Genomic DNA, 19,007 nt, shown 5'->3' on the forward strand with positions numbered 1-19,007 from the left:
ATATCCCCACCTGTACCTTAAAGCAAATGTTATGTGTGTTTTATTATCTGTTAGACTCTATGAGTCATTCTAACTCGATTGCCTGTGCTGAAAGACTTGGAGGGCAATCTGATTTTGATGTTTTCTGGCTTTGGTGAAAAACACCTGCCTGATTCTCATAGCTAATCTATTAACTTGGTAAATGCCTCAACAGATGTTCTAGAATCAGCTAGGGATCAGGGTCTGTCCTCGTGACAGCGTCCGCTTGTAAGCTTGAAATATTTAAATGTTCAGAGATCAGAGGCCAATGATGTGTTTTGGGTACAAGCTTTCACTAAATCATATTTTTTTCGGGCGGTCCCTGGAGTGCAATCCACATACAATGAGTGGCTGGAGCCTTCTGACTGAGCAGGCCAGCAATACAGGCCTCCTTGAACTTTGAAGGGACATGAATTTCAAGGCAGTATTGGCTTCTTTTATTGAAAAATCAAACAAATTTTAGACTGTGCTGAAGCTGTTCCCTTTTAAGCTACATGTCTTTTTTTCCAGTTCCTTTCCTTTCTTCTTAATGAAACCCATTAAGAAAGTATAAGCCTTGGCTTTGAGACCTGCCTTTCCAAGGATAAGTTAATGTCTCTGAGGAACCTGTTCTAAGCCATCATCCTCTGTTTGGGTCAACACTGCTCTGCATGATTCGCTTACTGTGTGCCTGATCCTCCACTTTGTTACATTGGTTTTAAGCCAGGGTTGCTCCACTGACTCCGAGCCGTTCCACTCCGTAACAGCCCCCGAGGCTGCACAGACTGCCTGCGATCACTGGAGCACCACAGCAATCCCTCGAGAGGGCTCCACTCCTCCCACAGGAAGGGTGGGATAGATGCATGACATCAGTGTCAAGCCCACACCAATTCCCATTTTGCAGGTTAAGGCCGTTTTCTATCCAGCTAACACCACCAGAGCAACGCAAATGAGAAAAGAAAGGCTCACCACACAGAAAACTCCGCAGCCACTGCTGCTCCCCCGCCGCTTTCAGAAATGGCCCCTTGTCCGTCAAAGCTGGACCTGAGAGCCTAAAAACGTTTATGACTTCTGTGAGCTTTTATATCATCCTGGCTCTTGTAAGAAATGCTCAGTCTTGCAATAAAACGTCCCAAATGACTCAATTTGAAACGGCTGTAAGCTTCACTGCAAAAATTTTCTCAATGAGATCACATGAAAGGCAGAACCACCAGAAATCAGGACACCTTTCTCTGTCCTTCACTCGCCACTTGACTCTGGTCGCTTCACTTTCCCTTTGCTTACCTCTACTTCTTCATGTGATAAATCAGCTTTATTAATGCAAACTTACTTCACTGTTTGGAAGCTTAATTAGTTAATGTTTGTAAAGTGTTTTGAGATCAATACAGTATTATTACTAATGTATTCAAAATCTCATCTCTGCTGCTCTTCGCTCTTGGAGGCTTGACAAGAAGGCTTTCACTGTTCCACGTCTTCAACAATCCTCAGAAGCAGCTCCGCTGTTAGAGCTCTCGTATGAGTGATCAGCAGATGGAGTTGGAGGAGTGAGAAGGGAAATGACTGATTCATACTGTTATTGCTGTTACACATGCTGCTTTCTAGAAGACAAAACAGAAAATATGAAGGGAGGGTTGATAACAAATACTTACGCATTTAAAGAGAGACACTGAAAGTACAGAGAACTGGTTATGTGTTATTTGAAATGACTGCATTTTTCAAAAGCATCCTTTTGGTGCAGCCGTCTTGTTAGCCTTCAAGCCTGACAAGAGTTGAAGAAAGGTTCTAAATGTGAGATGAGAGAGAAGAAAGGGTGGCTGGAAACGATGTCCCATCGGAGGATCTATTGCAAGAAGCTTCACCAAGGAGGAAAACGAGATTTTCCATCTGTAGACAAATGTGGAAGAATTGACCATAGCTTACCTAACTAGGAATATTCTTCCTTCAGTTTTCAGGCTGTAATTGCTGAAATCAAACCTACTCCTCTCCTGTCACAGAGGGATTAAAAAATGGAACTGGTTACTGGAAAAATATAGTAACAACATTTGATTTTTTAAATATAATCCCTGCAAAATTCTCCTTATAAGTTAGGCGGATACATATACTCAATCTTTGCTTCTTGCCCATTTTGACACTTTTGAAGTTGTATCTTTTTTCCAAAAAGTAAGAAGAAACATGGGGCCACGTCCTGGTCCAGTCCGGCTGGTACAAGTGACCCCTTGACCTGAGGAACTAACTAGGGACTGTGCTGGCAAGAGAGAACATCTGGGCAAGGGAGAGCCAAAGCCAATTTTAACCCACGTGCCCCTGTTCGTGTAGAAAATCCGACACCAGAGATAGAAGTGGTACAATCGGAGCATGTCCCAGAGGAACTAAACATGCCAAATATAAAATTTTTCTTATAGCCTATGCAGCCCGGAGGCGATGTCCAGGCATCACCTCCACCTCTCTTCTGCAAAGACTAAGATATTGGTTCGGGATCCTCTCTAGTCTAGAGTATTTTAAAACCGTTTGTCTGTATTCCACACATCTCTTCTTCCGTAAACACTTGGAAAAAAGCCACCTTCCACAAGAAGAGAATACATTTCTCATACCTGATGCATGCAGCTCCATCGACACAAGCTGTGTTGTATTTGTAGATCCTTTGGTATAAAAAGAGACACATAAGTTATAAACCAAGAATAATTAAATACGATGTTATTATAGTTGTCCACAGCAGAGGGTGCTAAGATTAAAGAGAATTGACCATAGAGTTAACATCTGGGGCAATGGGAGCAGATTTACAGCAAGCAGGAGAGGTTTGTTGATTAGTGGAGTAATAAAAACATTGGTTGACTCTTCATGAATGCTACCTCTGTTGCTTTTTTCCTGAAATGCAGGCTTTTCCTAAGAGAGTAGCTACGACATCCAGAACACAAAAATGACGTGTGGTTTCTTGCATCAATAAATTTTCTCAGAAATTGAATTTCACACACATAATAATAAAAACAAATCAGATCAAAGAAGCAGACAGTGAACGTTCTCCTACACTCTGCCTTCCCCCCCACCTCCCCCCAGAAGTCTCTTAATCAGTTTCAGGAACATACATTTATCTCATGCCAAAAGCAGCCTTAAGTAAGAGTAAAAAATTCAGAAATACTTCTGCCAGTGAAACTGGCTGTTACTTCAATGAAAATGAAGTATCTGATAGCTTAGCTTCTATTGTGTTTCCGTGAAAACACATCCTTGAAGTTAGAGCTGAGTAATGACATTGTTACATTAAGCTTGTTATTTGAAAACAAACTGCTCCAAAAATATTCTGTTTGGCTTCATCTCTTCGGAGATGACTGAACATGTCATTGAGTCCCCTCCCTATACCTACCTACCCACCAGTTTTCACAGACTGTTAAGTTCGCTCGTGGGGCAGGGCGAAGCAAAAGGAAGGGAAAAGGCAAGAGATGCAACACGGACAGCTCTGAAGCATGTGCCAGAGGGCCTGGAAAGCTCACAGATTTGAAAAGGGCTTAGCAAGTCTTTGGCTAGTGAGTCAAGCTGAACTCAGAGCAAGAGCAAGTGAAAAGTTTTTACCCTTTGATGAAATGCAGTGTCCTCTGACAGTAGTTCTCAATCTTCCCCACACAACACAAGCCCTCCTAGATTCCCGGCTCCTTCACTCGTGCCTCTGCAGAAGGCAGGCTTCTTTCCTGCTGAGCCCAGAAGCAGCAATTGGGGTTCTCTCTCTGAAACGCCTTGGAAGCCGTCATCCTCAGGTCTCTGACCTGCAAGACCTGAACAAAAATCGGACAAAGGCCAGAGGAGGGAAGTAACTTTGTCACTGGAGTCACAGTGACAAACCTGGCTAATTTTAAGATGGAGCTGGAGAAGCTCACCTGTGACAGGAGACACGATGCCCATTCTGGATCCACCCTCCTGTGTGAAATAACTAGATTGCTTGTTAACCTTTGACAGCGAAAGGCTAAGGATTGGGAGGCCAAAATACCTTCTCCCTACTTGCCACAGTTACGTCCCTCTGGGTCCAATCCCACCACCCAAGCCCAGCAGTGCAGGTAAAATTTACAGCTGCCATCCATGCAGTCCCCACACCGGGACTTTTCACCAACAGCAAGTTCAGTGCAAGTATCAAACCAACAACTGATAAAAGTACTTTATTTTATTATATAAAAACAAAAAACTTTTTACAGGATTTGGAAATCCAGGGTGGTTTTCTGCTTGCTAGCTTTGACATAAGGGGAACTCCTGATTTACAGAGCAAGTAGAAATCAGACATGGGGAGAGAACAGCCGGTTCAACAGTTCTGCTTAAAAGCACAGGATACTCACGCTGGAGAAAGGCAGGAGGGAGAGGGGAGGCTGACAGACAGCCCTGCAGAAGAAAGCCCACATACAGCACGCTGGCAACTTGTTCGGGATGCAGGATTTGACCATCAAAGCAACTCAGGCGGCTCCCCACAGACATCTACGTGTTTCAATGGAAATTAGGAGACTAAACAGGCTGGGCTCATCAGCATCTCGGGGGATCTGGACTTTATCACTTTGGTATAACCTAACACCTTTTTCCATAAAGTCCCAGCTTCAAATCTTGTGGCAAGATGCGAGGAATCTGGTTCCTGATAAGCCAAAAAGAAAAGCACCATAATGCTCAAGTAGAGCATGCACACAAGTCCTCAGGGCAGAATCCGTGTTGTGTCCGGCACCATAACACTGAGATCATTTAGCCACTATTCAATTGTAGGTTCTTTTTCCTTCTTTTCCCCTCCAAAGTGCCACTCTCAGAAAACATGAGTACTAACTGAAGAGTAGAGACAAGGAGTACATAAAATGCAATTAAAATTGTTTTACATATCTCCATGCTCTCTATGCAGCTCCCTCAACCTTAAAATTTAGTGTAATAAACACCAGGTTTTATATGCAGCCAATGAAAAGTATATGCATTGAATGTCAATTCTATAGGAGAGAAGAGACCGAAAGAAACCCATAAAAGGAAACGCACCACATTCTTCCACCCTCTACCCCAACAAATCCAATTAAACTTGCCAAGACACACACACGCCGTCAATCATTCCAGATCCTATCTGCCCTATCAATATTTCAGCAGCATTTCACTCTCTTGCTTTCCGGAACTACGCACACTCCACACAGCATGGACTCATTGTTCCCCACGCTCCTTCCTTGCCCCTTTTAATCAGTCACAACAAGCCACATTCATTTCTTTCCCATACCTTGTGCTACACCAAGCTAGTTGGTTAGCTGGCACAGCAGAGCTTCTTTATGTCCATTGATGGTTTGGGGCTTTGTTTTTGTTTGGGTTTGTGGCAGGTTTTTTTTTTTTTTTTTTTTTTTTTTTTTCCTTTTTAAACAGGAAAACACAGGACACAAAATGTGGCTGTTTACGTACAGAAGCACAGCAACATGGAGGAATTGTGTTCATGCTTATAAAACAGTTTTGCTTATTGGGGAAATACTGTTTTCCTGTTGTGGTGGCCTCACTGTAAAAAGCACAAGGAAAATGGACTGAAAACTTTAGAAAATTTCTGGTAACATATGAGATCCAAAAGTCCCCCCAGGCCCTGTGTACCTGACTTGGGAATTCTCAAAGGCTGCCCTAGACACGATACCATTATCGAAATAACTTCGGTAATCGGGACTTCTGCTCCTATGCAGGCTGCAGGGTTCTGGCTTCAGAACAGAACTAGATCTCCTCAACAGGAAAGGGAGACGCACAACGGCATTTTCACAGTGTATCTTGTGCAGGACCAAGGATGTTCTCAGGGCTGCCCTTGAGCCATGGACATACACAGTAACTCATTTTCAGAGATGAGGCTTATTTTGGGCACACTGGAAAGATCACGGCCATGTCTTGTGCTGGTATAACAACAGGTCGGTCAGCTTTCTCTTCAAGTTCTCTCTTGATGTCACCAAGGGAAACATATAGAAACCTAATCTGACGGAGGATTTCAGTCACTGTTGGGCTGCCTTTACTGACATTACAGGCAGTGACCTAAAGTGGCTCCAAAAGAATGGCTGGGCTTTCAAGCAGCCGGTAGCTATTCTAGCTGAGCAGGCTGTTGATGGGCGTTTTACCCTTTTCCAGTGTTCCCATGTCCTGAACCACTCCAGTGCCGAGTGGATTCCCAGCTCGAAGGTGAGCTCCTGCTGGGAGCTCCTATTCCATCCCTATGACATTTTTGGGTTTTTCTTCTGAAAGGCTTCAAGAGCTGACATTGCAGCCTAACGTCCACACAGGCTGACTGGAGTGCACGAATGAAAGGGCACAAGACGACACGTGCTGGTGACCACTGTGTGTGCTGGCACAGCCACCAGACAATAGAGACCTGTTGTGCAACTTGATGTACCCAGTTCTGAATCGATATGGCTAGATTCTAGTGATTGGCCTGTACCCTCCCTCAAACACAAACAGGAACTGGAAAAGATTAACTCTTTTCTCTCTTTTACAAAGATGATTTTTATCTTCCTGGAATCATAGGCTCTCACCTGCTAAGCTCTAATTTATGGGTGTAAAAGTGCTCTTCAGTCGTCAACATCCCACCTTCTGTCTTCAGATACACTCCTGAAGAGTCTCTTGACATGACAACCCAATGAAATTTCAAGCTCTCTCTGCACAAAACGTGAATTCTAAGATTACAAAGATTCTCACATTATCAGCAAAAAATTCAGAGATAAGGACACATGGTTTAAATGCATCTTTTAGACAGAATTAATTTAAACATGAACTTTTCAGCTTCGGTTTAATTAAATTATCAGGGAATGCCAAGCTTCCAGTAGCAGGAGAGAGTTCCTCTGGCTAGCATAACTTTGTCGCCCATCACAGTGAGAACCGACAAGTACACTCCTCCCTTGGAGTGCCTTGTTCTGCCTCCTCACGCTGAGACCTATCACACAGTCCTCTGGGGTCCAGGGGGAAACCTGGTTGCTCATGCCTTGAAAGCGCAGGCACGGCCAACTACATGTAGAGCCCTTCAGCTTCCTCGGACAACGGGCACCCTGCTAATCATTTAAGAGTGAGCTGAGATTAAAAGGACCTGCATAAATAGACAGGCTGGTTATTCAGATAGTTTGCTACCCCTTTTTAGTAGTCCCGCTGGAGATCTACACTTTGGAGAACCCCAATCCCGTGTCTAAAAGGGGCTGTCTCCAGTTTAGAGCTACTTTGAAGCAATGCTCCTCAAAAACACGATGGGAGCTGCGTAAGCTTGGATGCAGGGTAAAAAAGGGAAAAACCTCACTCTGCAAAGTTCTGGCTTTAATATAGATCTCAAGGTTTTGAAAACCAACACTCCTGGAGGTGTTGTCCAGAAACTGTTTCTTCCCTGAGCCTCTTAGTATTTTCAACTTCCTTAACTCTCTGAGAAACTTTCCTGCGCAAGGCAGAAATCCAGACTTGGAGGGGACAGAGGAAGAAAAGAGGAAAGCAGGTGAGCATTGCTCCCCGGGCAATTATCTGTCCTGTAATTAATTAGTGTTTACTCCCATTTGTAACAAGGTTATCTGCCAAATACAAACACTGCTTTCTGTGAATAGCCCAGCTAGGAAGGACGAAAGCCAAAGGGAACTTCTGAATGAGTCGCAACCGGAACCGGCCATAGAGCACCCCTAAAATATTGACTGCAACGCGGCCTGTCTCCTATATTTGGTGAGCAATGTATAATTCCCACATAAACTGGGAAATGATTTTATGACTGAGAAGAAGTCACAGTGGTGCAGGCACACAGCCTGAGTGCGGCTTACTTATCCCTGGTAACATGAGCTCAGCTGACTCGGGGATTGCCTGGAGGCCTCCAGGGCACCAGCAAACACGGCATCAAATGACTCCGGCACAGCCTTTTCGGAGGAGGAGGTTTGACAAGGAATAATGCTGTGAGTCACCCTGTAGATGGGTTTATGGCAGTGTTTGTGGGCAACAAGTGCAAAAAAGAGCTGAAGAGCATTCAAGAATGTAGCTGGCAAGGTGCTGACATGTGATTCTAATAAGGAAATTACAGTTTTTCTCAGCCATGCTTTTGGTAAGGGGTCACTTAATGCAATGTGTGGAATTTCTTTAGAGTGCTGCATCTTGCGCACTGTTCTTGGGAAAACAATGGGCAAAGCTCCCAGGGTATGATTAATTAAAATAGCTACCACATGTTTATCTGTGTATTTATCTGATGGTAGAAACCATGTGTACACACACAGCAATCCTGACCTTAATTTATAACCAGGTCACTTGTTTTTCACTGCACTAGTGATGTTAAGAGGTAAAAATCGCAGCTGAAAGAAGTAAAGCTCCCTCCATTTATCCTGGGAGGGAACATGAGCGCTGAAGCAGTCAGCAGAACAGACCTGACCTTGCAGGAATCTTGCGTTCTGATATTTGTTATAATGTCTGCTCATGGTGTGTGGAGAGAGTAAGGCAAGAAAAAAACGGGTGCTTAAAACTAGCACCCTGAAAAGGGAGCAAATGGAGCTTTCCTCCAGGAGTTCAGAGGAGACTGTGTCTTCTGACTTCCCGTTCCTCTTTGCAATTTACAAAGAGATCTTCTCAGACCTTTTCTTTAGTACCTGCCGTTAAAACTTACAGCCTTAAGTATGAAGCTTGGGATTACAATGCCATTTTTCAGAAGGAAGGGCAGGCTGCAGTCTTTTCCAACACATTCTAGAAGAATACGTGCTCCTTTTTAATCCAGCAGCCTAGGATTTAAGTCCTACCTTGAACCTGTCTTCTAAGAAAGCCTGTTGGTGTTAGTCCAGTGAATGGGCACAGGAACGCTTAATCTGTGAGTCTGGGTCTTCAGGGCTGGGTGACAGCCAAATGGGTTTTTGAGAATCTGAACAGTTTATCACTTTGACCACTGGCTGGAATTGCCTTGTCCTCCTTTCATTTTGTCTTCCCCAGTGCGCTTCAGAAGCTACCATCCTTCCCACGCCTCTGCTACTTCTTTGCGCACTTATCTCATAACCAGCCCGCCACCGGCTTTGATCTCAGCTGGCCTCACCACTAGGCACACACTTTCCTAGGTCAAAAGAGGGGAGGATCCTCCTGCACATTTATTCTGATTATTTTGAGTGCTCCATCACACCGCTCACCACCTGAAGCCCCATCCTCGCTCACGCAATTTATAGCAGTCAGAATGTGAGCAAGACCTGCACGTCTTACTGGGAAGCAGCCAGCTTCCCCTTACTGCTGAGGGACTTCGAATGAATGGGGCAGTGTATTCCTCCCCCAGTTATTTAATCAAATTGAAACTGATTTCTAACACAGCACCTAGAGAAGCTGCCATGTATCAAATGAACAAAACCCCCCGATGAATGAACCGTCCTCTCCCTTCCTTCTGTTTTCCAACACTGTTGTGGTAAATTAGGTGCAGTTAGCAGAGGGTGCCTCCCAGTAAATTGTGATGGCTACTTCATCAGATTTTGTTCTTGTAAGTCACTTACCCCGATCAGGAAACTACTCCAAACGTGAGAGCATCAACTGAGATGCGGGGAACGACCTTGATGTGCTTCTGAAGCTCAACAATGGAGAAATATAAATACATATTCCCTTGTGCTACCAAGGCTGTCCCTGGCTATGCTACGGATTCACTGATCTTAGCCTAAGAAGCAACTAGTGCATTTCTAGAAATAACAAAAAAACAAAACACCAGTAAAATTTAAATCCAAAGGTTCTCAGCATTAAAATGTTTAGACACATTTGGTCCATTAGAGAAAGACAGGCTTGAAAAGATTGCTTAGGTTAGTGGGATGAGGCTTCACAGTCAGACTTTCAAGGCATTCCACTACCAGGTGTTACAGACGGATTTTCAGAAGCTGGAAATTTTTAGGATCTAGGAATCATTTTCAGAAGATAATAATTTCAGACTTGAACCTAACTGTGTTTTCCCTTCAGGAGCACGTGTGGACATGGAGCGGGATTGGAATGGATGGCAGCCAGATGCAGTCTGTGTCTGACCTTTGCATTAGGCAGGCATTCAGATCAAATGCATAGTTTCAGAGCTGGCTCTGGCTCCCTTTCCACAGGTTAACTGATTTTTCAAGAAGGTGTTCTGGAAAAGATTAATTTGAATCCATGTGTGTTGCTACTGTCATGTTATGACATCTAGAGAAAAAGCCTCCAAATGAGGAACAAACAGCCATCAGCCAAGAGGCTGATATGCCCAGGTACCAGTCTCTAACATGTCTTCTGTCACCTTCCCAATTTAAGTTTGTTTTACTTAGAAACACACAACCCTCCCCACCACCCCCCAACAATCCAAATACTGAATTATTTGGAAAGACTTAGGCTGGTGTTCTGTGTCAGGGTGACACCTGCACCCTTGATGTCTACGCGTAGCAATAAAAGTATATATCTTTTAGAGGTACAACCTTGTATTTTAGTTATTTTTAAAAATGCATGTACGCAGTTTCCTGTGATGAAAGATAGCAAAGTAAGAGCCAATAAAGGAATCAACACAAACTAGGAAAGAGAGATAAACAGAGACTTACCAAACAACTTAGTGCAACAGTAGAGCAGCCGACAGCACTGAAGTCACGTCTTCATGCAAGATTTGGTCTGAGCTCTCAGGGCGTTTGTTCCAACATTTTCACGCAGAACTACTGAACAGACAGCACCAATATTCTTCCATTAGCAAGACAAACAAGTTCATGTGATGGGAAAACCTTCCCCTCCTAACTCCTCCCCAAAATGCCTATTGACAAGGGGAAAGCTGTGTTGGAGCAAATCTCCTGTGGGGCTCTGGAGGGCCCCTTGCAAAAGGCTATGGGATTGCCCTGCTGGAAAGGAGGAGAACCTGGTGTTATTCACTCCCCCTAAGAACAAGCTCCCACAGGTGAGATTTGGAGGCCAACAGGCTAATAGGCCTCAAAGAACCCAGACTTCAGGATTAGATGCAGTTTACTTGCCAGTAGAGGCTGGGGACTGAATCAGGAATAGCACAGCTGAGAGTTGCCACGCGGCCCCTGCAACCACCCAATGGGTGGGAACTGCAGCGGGTGCTGTAAATGGGCATTCTGCTCCGCTAAATCCATTGCGCGAGTGGTTTCTGTCTTACTGGGTGAAGGGATTTCTGTTGTGCCGTGCAGGTACGTACCCTTTGGAGGATGCAGACACTCTTCTGCAGGCAAGTAGAAATTAAGTTCAACTGTTTACTTGTTCAGGTTGCATCTAGGCAATCAGTGGGGGCCTATCTAGACTGATGGGGGTGGGTTTTACTTCTCGCCTCTCAAGAATCCACTTTCTTGACCCTAAAATTTTAAAAAAATAATAAATTAAGAGAAATCATGCTACTGAGACAAAATCTTGGGATCCATCTGCATATTATATTTCAGATGACCCAACTCCATAACCTCTAAATAGCAAGCCAGCTTGGTGGTAGTCATTTGTTTCAGCAGCTACACAAAGCCATTCAGGCCATAAAGTGCAGGGATTTGTCACAGAGAAAAAGGTTTAAGGCTCTCCCAAACTAAAAGAAACCAAGTCTCCGTTTCTGAAACGGTATCGCGTTCCCAGGCTGTAACAATAACAGTTTTTACCGCTGGGTGAATCAGCCTTTCGGATCGTAATTTATGATAACAGCAGCACGAAAAGCCAAGCTGTGTGTGAAACGGAGTTAAATTTAGATCTGAAACAAAGGGTGCCCCACAGAAGAGAGGGACAGCTGAAACACACATTGGATGCCTATGGAGAGGTAGAGCAATCTTTTGATCAGGACAAAGGAGCAGGACTCGGGGGAGCCGGGTTCCAATTCCAGCACATTTCCTATAGGACACTGAACAAATGACCTCCATTCTTTCTGTCTTTATTTCCCTAGGGGTGTCACAGGATGGCTGAGACAAGACCACGTGGGAAGACATTAAGATGCTGAAATGGTGGGCTACATATGAAAAGCAAGGTATTGCTCTTTCAACAGTTGCAGATGAGCCCAACTCTGGATGCTTCTCGCACACAAACTCACACACACGCTGCTTCTTTTCACAAGCGAGGTATTTTAAGCCAGTTTTGTCATACATCAAGAGTGTTAATTAGGCCTGCTAACGACACTGACACTTTTGTCTGAGTTAAAACATGCTGGAGTTTGGCCCCGTCTCCGGACGCAGTGAGCAGGTCTCAGAGGTTTTATTTTCACAGTCACATACATACCAATGGGAGCTGCTAGTTAAGTCAACGCTTCATGCGCTATATATAGTCAGAAATATTTTAGCTGATAAAGTTACAAAATCCAAACGAAACTACAAATTTCAGATATAAAATGGGACTGTTATGGTTTTACATGAGATTCAGATGTTAACATTGGGTTTACAGTTTCCTCCTTCTGATTTAAATATGAATCCCTTTACAAAGCTCAGCCTAAGTGAAACCTCTCTTAATGCTGTGTTTTGATTTGTGTGAAGTACAGAAATGGTCGGTTTCCCATTTCAGGACGGTGTCTGTGCAGCTTTGAGGGTGAGGGCAGTGCCCTGTGAGCAACTATGAAAACGTAATAATAAAATTTTAGCCAATTAAAACCACTTCTCAGCAGTTGCCTAGCGAAGAGGCGGAGAGGAGGGGAAAGGAAAAGTATTCAAAATTCCAGCTAATCCCTGCCATACCACAAGGCACAATTTTGTTGTCTGGCATGAAAGACCTATTAGGACTGTTCCTGAGTTGCAAGTGAAATCACTGCATGAGAAAGTCATAAACATCACACTGAAGTAACTCGGCCTTACTGAATACTCCAAAACACAGGATGCTAAAGACACCCATCTCATTTCCTAAATATTTAGATCACATATTAAAAGAGATGATGGACCCTGTCACCTCACACTTTTCTTAATTAGGAAGGATAAGCCGCACTTCTGTTTTTTTTTAAAAAAATGTGTATTGTTACTTCTCTGCCAAGAGCAAAGAGTATACCTCGAGGCTTTGGGAGAACTAACACAAATTGGTGCTGAGGACAGGTGGTTTTTGTATTACTTGTTTGTTCTCTGAAGAACAAACCACACACATATCCATGCTGGGACAAGGGCAGACTCAAACAGCATTTAGGCAATATTCTCGTCCAGATGTCACTGCAGATATAGATGATGCTCAGTTCTTGGGTGCGACTGTATCCTTACACTAATCTTCAACACAGCACTGAAAAAATTCTTCGTTAACTCCCTTAGGACGTCCACATAATGTAAAGCAACATAGTACATGTTTATTTAAAGTCAAAAAACACATTTGGAAAATCAATTGTCAGACTACAGAAAAAAGCATCATGTGAAAACACCTGCCACAAACATGCCTTTCTGTTGCAAAGGTACGATCATGGTGACACAAGGGTAACGTGGGCAGGCCTGACCTTTTAATTTGAAAAAGGACTCTAAATGTTAGCAGGAAAGCCAGCTTTTGAGACGTGATCTTTAAAACCCAATTAACCACACTCAATTCTAACTTGCCTTCTATAACATCAAAACATTCAAGATAAAGTATCAAAATGTAAAAACACAACATTAAAACATGCACAAAAAGGAAAAGTTGAGATTTTGACAGCAACATTGACTCTTTGCTATGACGTGTCATATATATTTTTAGCCAGACACCAGAAACAGAAACTCCACCTGAACAAATTTTTGTAGAAGGAACTTCACAGTTCTCCAAACTCCAAAATGATTAGATTTCTCATCCTTAACAGTGCTTTATCAAGAAAGGAATGAGAAAGAAAATGGTGTTGCCAGAAGGCAGTGGAAGGGTTATTCGTTTTGAACGTTACGTATGTTATGTAGTCAGATACTTCCTATTCATCCCCAGCATGAATTACGTCACCAAGTTTGTGACTTAAGCATCTGTTGTTGCTAAGCAACACCAAGTCACAAGGTCTCCTGTAATTCACACCATTTGCTGTTTTACTGGAGATGTGCCATGGTCAGTTTGCCAACGCGATGCCCGTGCTCCCACGCTGGGCAATACAACTTGTATTTGCCAGTACCGATAGTGAGTTCAGGTCTTGTAAAATAAGTTGTTTAGAGAAAAGACTCTAAAAAAAAAAATAAAAAAATTTAAAAGTCAGTCTGCTCTGTCTGCAACAGGTCTTAATATCTTCTCCTTGGCATAAGTCCACCCAGCATTGATGGCATGCACCTGGGCCCTTCATTATACGTGACAGCTTTTCATCCTGTAAAGAATATTATTTTTGAAGGAGGAGGGGAGAAGAAAAACTGATCTTCCTTCTTGCAAAGAAAGGCTTGAAAAGGTAATCAAATTGCTAGGGCTGAGCAGACCAGGCAGAGGGGCTCCTTAAATATGTATAAATTCTTGGATTTATTCTTGGCTTTAAGCAATCAGTCCCATTTGACATACGCCTCAGCAGCCAAAAGCCTATGTTCTGATGCAGAATGGAGTGACCGTCCTAGACAGAAATGGGGCAAGTCTGGGGAAAAGAACAAAAAATATGGTTTCCTAAGCCACTCAAGAATACCCAGATCACCTCTGCAAGCTGGCAGGACACTTGAGCAACTAAAAAAAAAAAACACAGCAAAAGATCTATTAAAAGACCAGGTCTTGATGGGTTTTGATCACAGAACTGGATCTCTTTTCTTTGCTCCTCCTCTCCGGAATGCTTGGAGCATGGTCTGCCCACAGCTGTAACGTGCAGGGACAGGAGAATGGCTGGGCCAAGTCACACCAAGGCCTGACTTTGCCCGTACGCCGCTCTCTGACGAGGGGCAATAGCGCTGCCTCGGGAAGAGCATCATCACAAGACAAGCACAGGCACACATGTGTGCACACACACGTAAGAATGACTGTAAACCATGGTACATTCTCTCAACCTCTGGCATGCTGGGTTTCACAGGGTGTCTCAAGCCAGAAGAGCACTTTGTCTTGCACTGCTTTGCAGACGATCCTTACACAGGTTTCTCTCGTGGCCATGGAGAGGCAGCCAGTCCAGAGGGAGCCACAACATCCCACAGCAACAAAGCCCACAGCAGCAAAGCCCACGGTGTAACTACACCTGTGAGCAGGGATAAGGAAAGAAGGGCAAGCCATTGCCCGAAACAATAACTGCAAAACCGTCAAAACCCATCTGCCCCCTATCACTGCCCAATGACTGCTAGAATTTGAAGGCCTTCATTCCTGCAGGGACTTTAGATCTCTGTACACCACAGAAACACCCTCCCAACTTCCCTAGCAAGAAAGGGGGTGGGGGGCAGAAATCCCTCCAGCAACCTGGAAAAGTCTAGCAACCTCAAAAACCAAAGAAGGTACCCTTTATATCCATCGTAACAAGAGCTGTCAAGAAGCACAGGCAACTTGGAGGTAGCACTAACACAAGGTTGAAACTACTCCTGGGGCACCTCGCAGAGATGGAGGACAAGGGCAGTTCCAAATGGTGCAGCGCGGCACGAGGGACAGAAGGGAGTGTGCGGGCACAAAAGCTTGTGGAAAGCAGATATAGCACTAGACGGAGGGGCAGAGATGCTGCTGTCCTGCTCAGGCGCCATCAGAGGGCTGTGCCAAACCAAAACAAGCTCCCCTTTCAAAAGGATGTAAAGCTCATTCAGTGCAAATGTTAAAAAACAATCAAGAACAGAAACCACACTGAGGCTAAAATTCCTGCCCCCCACCATCTTAATTATCCTTAATTGCTGTTCCAATAGCGAAATTCAAGTAGCAGCCCTGGCCGCTTGTGCCCTGGGCAGTTCTCAGGAACCAAGCAGGCTTTTTTAACGTGTGATTTGAAGGTGACAAAATGCCCCAGCGATGAAGTGACACATGGTATAGGGAGGATCATCCGAAGCATCAGCTGAAAACATTTCTCTCCTTAGGGCCTGGTTCTGAACTCGTAACATTGAACCACATACATGCTCAGTAAGAGTCTCTGTTCACAGAAGAGTGACCCACTGAGACTAATGTCTGTGCAGGAACCTGACCTGGCTCAATGGCACTTTCTAGGACTTAAAAATTTGTTTGTGATACACTGTGAAAGCTAACACTTAATCATGCTCTTCCTGTCCTTTCTACAGGTAGCATGTCAAGTCCTGCCCTTAAATGTCTAGTCTACGTGCAGTTCAAGCCAATGTAAACTGCTGGCAATGTATTGCTTCCTAACATGCTTTCCAAAGAATTTGGTTCACCCACGTAATACACCAAGAGGACTGACTTGTTTCACACTTTACAGACCTCCTTCTCCTAAAATGCACAGACTACTCTCGCAATACCTGTACCCAACGGTAATGCCCGGCCTCAGGCTGCACACCAAGAGCGTTTATTTTCACTTCTCTGGGACATAGTGTGGCAAGAGCTCTGGCTCTGATAAACACCTTCAGAACATGTTATGGAATTGCTCCTCTTGATCTAAAACATGAAAACCCAGCATCAGTCAACATCCAATAAACGTGATACAGCATAGAGCAGAATAACGGTTCTAGCACATATGGTCTTATGAGAAATTATTTTCTGTGACAGCCAAGCATGACAATGAACAGAAGACAAATGGATTTCCTGCACTGCCTCAGTAAGGGTTGCCTGTCCTGTAAAGACTTATATAGAACAAACTGAAAGGTTCACATGGAATTACCTAATCTGATTGGCATTATGTGTGACAGATAAAACATCTGTTTAAAGAAAATAAAGTGCACTTATCCACGACTCAGATACTGACCAAAACCAGATCAAATAGCGGGAAGCTTTCCTCAAAAAGTTTTTAACAAATCTTGCAGAGAGTTCTCAAACAATTTATGGTAGTGCAGAGACACAGACCTCATCACATTTTCTGTCCTATCGACAAGCATGCCACAGTTAATTTAAACCCTCTAGTTCTGTGATATGTAAAGAAAGGACTGGTGGGTAATTTTGAATCTAAAATCCTCTGGAAGAGAAAGAGGTGAAAGGGGAGGTACTCAGAATAATATCTGTCAAGAAAAAAATCCATTGTTAAATGTAATAAAATTATAATGAATCAAGCATAATTTCTAATTCTCTTTGCAGAAAAAGTTTCTATCAATGGATTTTAAAATGCCACTGAAAATTTGGAAACAAAAATTGTCCTCTACAAAACCAGACATCATTGATTTCAATACCTGGTGTTGTAAACAGCAGAAAAATAGCAGGTGTACGCACAGGGGAAAATCTGAATTTTGAGTGAGAGGAGATGCTCATCAATGAGATTCCACTGAAACATTTGTTATTGTCAGCAAAACTTCCCAGACTAGCCCAAAACTTATGGATCTGCCCAAAATACACAGATTCTGTCTTGAATCTTCTTTGTTATGGAAGTCTGAATATACCCTTCTCTTTGAGGATTTGCTGCCCGTACCGTAACGTGTTATAAGAGGTTGCTTCAATTTTGGTGACAGAAGAGCAGAAATTTTTAAGCTGCGCACGCAGACAGGAGATTTAGAGGGAGAGACAGAGCAGTGCACGGGGAACAGGCTGGCTGGAAAGGATTGAGAGCCGAGGTGGAGGATCACTCTGGTGATAAGGGTGACATGGTAGATGATGGGAAGGTGCTCCAATTAGGGTGCAGGTGTAAGTGACAGCATCAGGGTGATGAGGAGAACGAATTTACCAGAGATGCTCGAAATCAACTGGAAGGGAGAAGTCAGTCAGTCAGTCAGAACAATGCTCGTTATAGAGGTTTTGCTGGCACTGGGACTGTTTCTTCTTGCTGGATACAGCAGGTACAGCATTCAGGCAGTTGAAACACATCTTCCATAGGAGGCTGCATGGGACGCCCAGGGCCTGAAGCCCCTCCAGCTGCAAGCCCAGGAGCCTGCCGAGATAACCACAAACCACGGCTCTGCCTACTGTGCAATGGTTACGGTTTGGGAGGCAGCACGCCTGCAGCGACACTCGGACATCTGCTCCAGTTGCCTCAAAAATCAGCTCGCAGTGATTTAACCAGAATCTGCTAACACGAATCTGGCAGCTCCCCTCCTGTTAAAAATAACAAAACGAATAATGCCCTCCTCTTACTTAAGGACACATGTTGAAGCTTTTACTCTTGGTGAGTTAGCACCTTCAGCAGGGCTGTTAGGTACAACCCAGCTGTCATGCAAACATCCTTCAGCCAGGACCTTCTTCAGGCAGCGGCCTCCTTTCACCCGCAAGCATGGTGACAGCCCCAGGGAAACACAGACCAAACACCTCTGTAACCGTGGGCCGTTGGCTTCTCATGAGATGCAGCTGTTCCAGGGGTTTCTCACTGTGACAGGGCATGGGGATTTTTCCAAAGGCTCATCACCTTACAGCCTAATAAAAGATTTCTGACTGGCAACCCCACCCAGCAGAACTCCCTGGGATTTTTTGGACCACTTACGCTCATTCCCAGAGATACCCCCAGCTAGAGCTTGAAAGGTGCAGCTAAATCAATTTACAAGAGACAAACCTAAAATTGCATCACATACACAAAAATTTCCCAGGGAAACGACACTGTTTTTTTTCAACACAAGTTTTACTTGTCACCTATAACCAATGGAAGAGACCAGTCTCTGGAAAGGGTGATTTAGAAGGAGGAGGATCATTTAGGTGCTTTGAATTCGCCCACTGGAAAAACTCCTCTTCCTCTGTTGACTGTAACAAGGAGCCTGGAGAGGCAGGGAACGAAAGGGCAACAGAAGACTCTCTCCGCAGAGGGAGGTATCAGAAAAATTGTCACGAGATTTTGCCCAAAGAAGGCAGTCTCAGGAGGCAGACCAAAATCTCAACAATAATTATGCTTAACTTTCTCCAACAGTGTCCCTGAAATATTTTAACAGTAAAACAAAGTAGACAAATGAGTTTATACATTTAACTTCTCAGTAAATAACGTGCAGAGAGAAAGGGAACCTGGATTAAATTATTAGGAGCAACAAAAATTCTTTTGGGGTAAATCTGAAAAGAAAATGTATGCTCTGTTCCACTCAGGAGGACCTGCTTCTCATCACGCATGGCATGAGTTTGCCAGGGTGCTTCTTTACTTTTGTAACACAATAACTTTGTGAGTATGCTGGTCTCCAAAGGCAGATGCGAGGAGGAACTAGGGATCCTTCAGCTCAAGGCCTGACCCATCTGATCAAACC

At 43.9% G+C, this 19,007-nt stretch overlaps 2 long non-coding RNA genes across 2 annotated transcripts in view; both read right to left on the minus strand.

Annotated features, from left to right (window-relative positions):
* The window catches only part of LOC142064491 (uncharacterized), a 116,085-nt gene extending 114,493 nt beyond the window's left edge, over window positions 1-1,592 (minus strand). Inside the window, exon 1 of the long non-coding RNA XR_012663132.1 lies at window positions 967-1,592. This is a non-coding gene — a long non-coding RNA (uncharacterized LOC142064491). The remainder of the gene's footprint in view (window positions 1-966) is intronic.
* A 269-nt stretch (window positions 1,593-1,861) lies between these two features.
* Window positions 1,862-4,019, minus strand: LOC142064561 (uncharacterized). The gene is made up of 3 exons (XR_012663153.1): window positions 3,562-4,019; window positions 2,589-2,636; window positions 1,862-1,982 (listed from the first exon to the last, which is right to left on the minus strand). It is a non-coding gene; the product is annotated as an uncharacterized LOC142064561 (long non-coding RNA).
* Between the last annotated feature and the right edge of the window lie 14,988 nt (window positions 4,020-19,007).

Source organism: Phalacrocorax aristotelis, chromosome 14 (assembly GCF_949628215.1).
Source record: "Phalacrocorax aristotelis chromosome 14, bGulAri2.1, whole genome shotgun sequence".
Lineage (NCBI taxonomy): Eukaryota > Metazoa > Chordata > Aves > Suliformes > Phalacrocoracidae > Phalacrocorax > Phalacrocorax aristotelis.